Source organism: Diabrotica virgifera, chromosome 10 (genome assembly GCF_917563875.1).
Source record: "Diabrotica virgifera virgifera chromosome 10, PGI_DIABVI_V3a".
Lineage (NCBI taxonomy): Eukaryota > Metazoa > Arthropoda > Insecta > Coleoptera > Chrysomelidae > Diabrotica > Diabrotica virgifera.
This window is the reverse complement of record NC_065452.1, coordinates 47256933-47262941: the sequence shown is the minus strand read 5'-3', so window position 1 is coordinate 47262941 and position 6009 is coordinate 47256933. Positions and strand designations below refer to the sequence as shown.

General features: G+C 31.1%; 1 long non-coding RNA gene across 1 annotated transcript; it reads left to right on the top strand.

Moving 5' to 3' along the window:
• The first annotated feature begins 262 nt into the window (after window positions 1–262).
• Window positions 263–5715, top strand: LOC126878490 (uncharacterized). Its single transcript, XR_007695676.1, has 2 exons — window positions 263–847; window positions 920–5715. It is a non-coding gene; the product is annotated as an uncharacterized LOC126878490 (long non-coding RNA).
• Window positions 5716–6009: the final 294 nt, after the last annotated feature.

The window sequence follows — 6009 nt, the reverse complement described above, 5'->3', positions numbered from 1 at the left end:
GTTCTAAAAATTATTAATCTATCTTAGGATTTCTAATTTTGTTTTTAATTTAATCAATAGGTGCACTACAGTTTATTTTACACCAACAGATAACAATTTTTAATTAAATAAAAACTGGAAACTTGGGAACTAAGTAGGTGAATTTATTTTATAATAATTGTGTTCTGGAAATTACGAAATGAATACTGAGGAACACTGCAATAGTTTTTTTAAGTCGAAATTATTGTTAATTACAACATAAACTGACCGCAAATATGTACACAAATTAATGGCAAAGTCAATGTTCTCCTTGAGTTGATGCTTTTCAAATTCGCCACCAGGCGTCGCCCACTTTGCGGTTCCTCGCCAATACGCTGTTGCCTAATTTCCGTAAGTTCCGTTCCGTCCAGTGATGTGGTTCCGTCAGAACAGAAGTCATCTAATCTGTCATTGTGTCAACGTCAACAAACAAGCTTTCACCAAAAATTCGGCCCTTAAAATTATATTTTTTGTTAACCTTCTTTTTAATTTTTATTCATGAAGTTAAGTACATATCTTGGTCTTAATAGTCTTGGAATATTTAAGTTCTTGGCTTGGGTGGTACGTGGTACTGAAAATTCAAGATGTGTTGTAGAAGGAGAACAAGTTTTAAACTGTGGTCATCTTATTTTGGCTGTAAAAATGGAGAAAAGTTCTGAGCATACGATCAAAATATATGGTTTATGCCTTCAGTCAAGTCCAATCCCCACGAAATTAAAGGAACCCTATATTTAACAAATGACGTGAGCATTAGCCAAATGTTTTATTCATGTAAAGCAGAAAATAGTGGAAAATGTAAACATGACTCTGATCTTGTTAAATGTATAAGGTAAGTAAATTTTCAAAAATAAGTGTAAAGATGCAAGGTATAATTTTTGATTTTACATTACTATTGTTTTAGGAAAGATGTGAAATTAATGGAACATTGAGTACATGAAGAGAAAAAAATGTTAACAGATCCATAAAAGGAAACGATTTGTGAATCGATCTAAACGTGTATAAGAACAAAGTATACCTATCATTAAAATAATACCTGCCTGAAGTGACTTAGTGTACAAATCAGTAATAATCATAATTTTATTTTCAGTGCCAGTGAGAAAGTAGTAACAATGTGCCTTAAATGTTTAAGTGTTGTGGAAGATTTCGTATGAATAAAATAAATCTGTAAAAAGTGGATCTAAACTGAGAATTAATCTGAGATTAACCTAATCTGTATAATAATCATTGAAATTCATATATTGGTATACAAATAATAAATCTTTATTTCATATTATTTACATTTACCTACATTCATTAGCCTGGAATTTCATTGCATCTACATCAATGACCTCAGTCACAAACCTATCCTAGTCAACGGTGATACTGTCTTTAGCAGATGTGGTAATATCTGATTTGATGACATATATGCATAATTGATTGCCTCTTATATCCATACTGTCCTCCTAAGCCAAAATGCTTTTAACTTATTTTGCTGTAACTCATTTTGCCATATTTGCGTAGAAGGTTGTGTAATAGGGTATTTATACCAATACGCAACAAATTTACTAAGCAAAACAGACGTATCTAGCATGAAACCGCTTCAACAACACAAGATATGTCTGTTTCACTTAGTAAATTTGATGCGTATCTGTATAAACACCCTTCACAAATATGGCAAAATATTGAGTTACGTCATTTTGGCCTAGGAGGGCAGCATAGGTGTCGAGGTTTCTTCCTTTATATGCTACTCTGCAAATTTACTCCACTTCTTTCTATCTGCTGCTAAAACTTTTGCTTCTTGCCACAATGTTCCTCTTTTCTTAAGTATTTCGTTTACACTAGTGTTCCAGTTTTTCCGTAGTCTGCCCCTCATGCTTTTACCCACTGCTTTGGTCTCCCATGCCATTTTCACTTGTCTGTCACCACTCATTCTTGTCATTTGTCCAGTCCATTTTAACTTCTTTTCTTCAAATTTTTCGTTGAGCAATTTTACCTGTAGTTCATGTCATATCTTCTTTTGTTTAATCTTCTTGCTCTCACCACTTTTCTTGTCATTTCTGTAGCTTGTAATCTTTTTCTTTGTCTGTCATTCAGTACCCAGTTTTCTGCTCCATATATTGTAATTGGCATATACAGCGTGTCCAATTAAGTCAGCATCATATGGGAAACTTTTTTATTTTTAGTTTTATGAAAAAAAGTTATTCTTTATAAAAAGTTGTGCATTGTCTAAAACTTAAAATACAACCATCAGTTATCAATTTTTTAAAGCTGTATACGAGGTATGTCAAAAAATATGAATTTTACTCAAGAGTAAAGTAGCTTTATTTTTCACAATATTGAAAATTGTTATAATGAAAAGTTGTTTGGAATTAAGAACTATATTTTAATATGCAATTTCATCCTTCTAATTGAAAAAAAAAATTATTTGTTTTTTAATTATGGATAACCAACATTATTTTCAGTTATTTCAATTATTATTATTAATTTTACGAAAAAAGTTATTCTGTATAAAATGTTCTGCATGGTCTAAAACCTAAAATACAACCATGTTATATCAAATGTAAATTTTATACGAGGTATATAAAAAAATATGAATTCGCTTAAGAGTATTTAAATAAAATGCCGTTATTTTTTACAATATTTAAAATTGTGATTATGTAAAGTTGTATAGAACTAAAAATCATGTTCCAATATGTAATTACATCCTTCTTATTAAAATATTATGAACTATAAAGGTACTTTATTCTGAATCGAAATTCATCTTATTTGACATACCTCGTATAAAATTGATCAAATTTGATATTAGACGGTTGTATTCAAGGCTTTTGACTATGCAGAACTTTTTACAAGGTATACATTTTTTTCGTAAAATTAATAATAAAAGAGTTGTCATAATTTAAATAACTGAAAATAATGTTGGTTATCCATAAAAAAAATTCAATTTTTTTTTTCAATTAAAGGATGAAATTGCATATTAAAATATAGTTCTTAATTCCAAACAAATTTTCATTTCAACAATTTTCAATATTGTGAAAAATAAAGCTACTTTACTCTTGAGTAAAATTCATGTTTTTTGACATACCTTGTATACGGCTTAAAAAAATTGATAACTGAGGGTTGTATTTTAAGTTTTAGACCATGCACAACTTTTTATAAAGAATAACTTTTTTTCATAAAACTAAGAATAAAAAAGTTTCCCATATGATGCCGACTTAATTGGACACGCTGTATATGGTTTTATAGACTGTCATTTTGGTTTTACTAGATATTTCTTTTTTGTTTAGGAAATTTTTATACAGTGAATAATAAATTATATGGTTTGATACATTACTGCCAAGTAAATTTTGTGAAAAGTAACTTTTCACAAAGTACACAGACTTTCATGACTGTTTTGCAAACAGTGATTGCTCGCAAATATTCATTAAACTTTCTTCTCAAAATGTGTTATTTGAAGGGCTTAATGTAAAACAATGACAAACCTCAAAAAGGTAAAAGTGAGATATTTGACTTTGTATGTTAAAAATATTATTAAAAAATCAAGTAACACCTTTTATTGTTTTAGTTTAGATATTTCGATGCATTATGCCCTATGAGGCTATAGTTAACAACAATATTAATAAAATTACTTGAAACGCGAGAAAAAACAGCCTTTATTTAAAAAAAAATGAGGCTTGTTACATTATTCCATTAATAATAAATACCCAATAATGTGACAAGCCACATTTAGGAAAAAATGACATATCGCTGTATTTTCATTACTTGAGTCACTTCTAGATTGTACATAGTCAGGGTTATGGTAATGTCAGAGAATGTCAAGTCAACTTTACTATTTTTTTTACTAGAATCGTCAGAACTCAATAATTATCCGAATCTCTTCCGCCTATGTTCGCCATTTTGATTTGGCTTGTCATTATATCGAGTAGATACTAGAGACAAACTAGGCCTATGCAATAGTATGACCACAGATTTATCGAGCCATCTATTAACGAACGGCTGAGATAATTTGTTAGTGGCTTATTCATTTAGCCCATTCATCAAATGAAGCCATTCATTTGATTTTTTTGTGCATCTTAAAGCTATTGTACTTTGTTTCATATTCTTCTATATCCTTGCAGTTTTCCAGAACCCACTTCTCTAATTTTTCTCTTAATCTGTCGGTACACTTCTTTGTATTTTGTCTTGCTAGTTTTATATCTTTGACTTTCCTCCACTAGGTACAAAATTTCGTTTCTCACCCATTCTTTTTTCTTAATTATGTCTTCAGAGCTAAGGAGCCTTCACCAGCTGTCATAAGGGCCTTTTCTATGTCCATCCATTTGTCCTCTACATTGCATGTGTTCCTATTTTTTGCAGCGGAGTTTCTAAGATTGTTGTTTACCTGTTCGTTTTTGTTCGATTGTTTGTTTAACTGCATTTTCTGTAATTTCTTGAATCTCATGTTTACTACAGTCACCACCAGAAGTACAACAGGCCGGACACCTTCTAAATTACTATTTGGAATGAACCAAGTAGGTAATGTCAAAGGTCGATCAGATTAGCCAAGCGGACTGAGGCGCACGATTGACAAATCTAGTGGATATGCAGTCGAGAAGATCGAGGTTCGTGCCCCAGCCGGTGAATAGAAAAATAAAAAGGCTGACGTCGTAGTCTAAAATTCTAAAAAGAATCTACGACTTGGTCTGGAATAAGCTGGTGTCTGATCGGCCTATGGAGGAGCGGTACGGCAAGAGATAAGGGCTTGCGGCTCGGTGACACTCCTCCATAGATCCCTACCGGAAGGGCGTTGACGCCTAAAAACGGTGTATATAGGTAATGTCAAAGATCATTTTTCTGTTCGTCATTAACACATTCACGGACATGACTGCATATGAAGTCATTTACTCCATAAGAAGACATATGTATAGATGTGAAGTATGTCCGTGAATGTGTTAACAAAAATAAATCTGATATTAATGAACTACGACACAATGCACTTGACAAATTAGAGAAATTCCAAGAAACCAATAGCTCTACTACGATTCAAGACATAAACAAGCTTCAATTTATGATATTGGTGATATGTTATGACACCTAATATTGATGTTACATCTGGTGTAAATAAGAAACTATTACCTAAATTTAAGAGATCTTACGTTATTAAGAAAATATTACCAAATGACATATCTAATTTCTGATGTTGAGCAGTTTCCGGTGACTCAGAAACCATTCAAAGATTTATTTGATGCTGATCATCTCAGATTATGGGTGAAATCATCACACTAAACTAAGTCTTCCACTACGATTTAATAGTTCAATGTGGGTTTTATCCATTTACATTGTCTTTAAGTATTTTAACCTATTATATTAGGATTCTTATTTTATTCACATTTTTGTTCACACTAAATGACTTACTTTATGTTAAGCAACTACAACTTATATTTGTGCAAAACAATATCTATTACCCATTATGTCTGCAATTAAGAACTTATACTTATGATGAATTACTCATGAAAGGTGATAACTTATGTTTATTAGAAATAATGTATGACAAATGTTTAAGAAATGTTATGAGTTTTATCATGTTTATTACATTCAAATAGTTGTATTTTTTATTATGGAAGAGCGAGGGCGCTCTTATTGTTACCGCCTTTTTTGAATTTGAATTTGACGCTCTGTCAAAGTGTAATGACAGCTGACAGAAGATAGACATGAACTAGGAATAAAGTTATGTGAAGGAAAGACTTGTGTATTTTACCTGCTTTAAACCCGCTTTACATCAACAATAAATTGACCAGTGATATGGGAGAGAGGGGATACGACATAAGGAATGATTTTGTATTTACTAAATGGGACCAATCGATTTGACACTTTTGTGCCACATCCAATATGGCGACGGCCAGGTTTTTATACGTTATATATGGAATATGTTATTAATTAGTTATTAAAATTATTATTTATTTATATAATATAATTTTATAATTATATATTTTATATAGAGCAGAATATACTACCAGAGTTGTTCCGCCATATTGG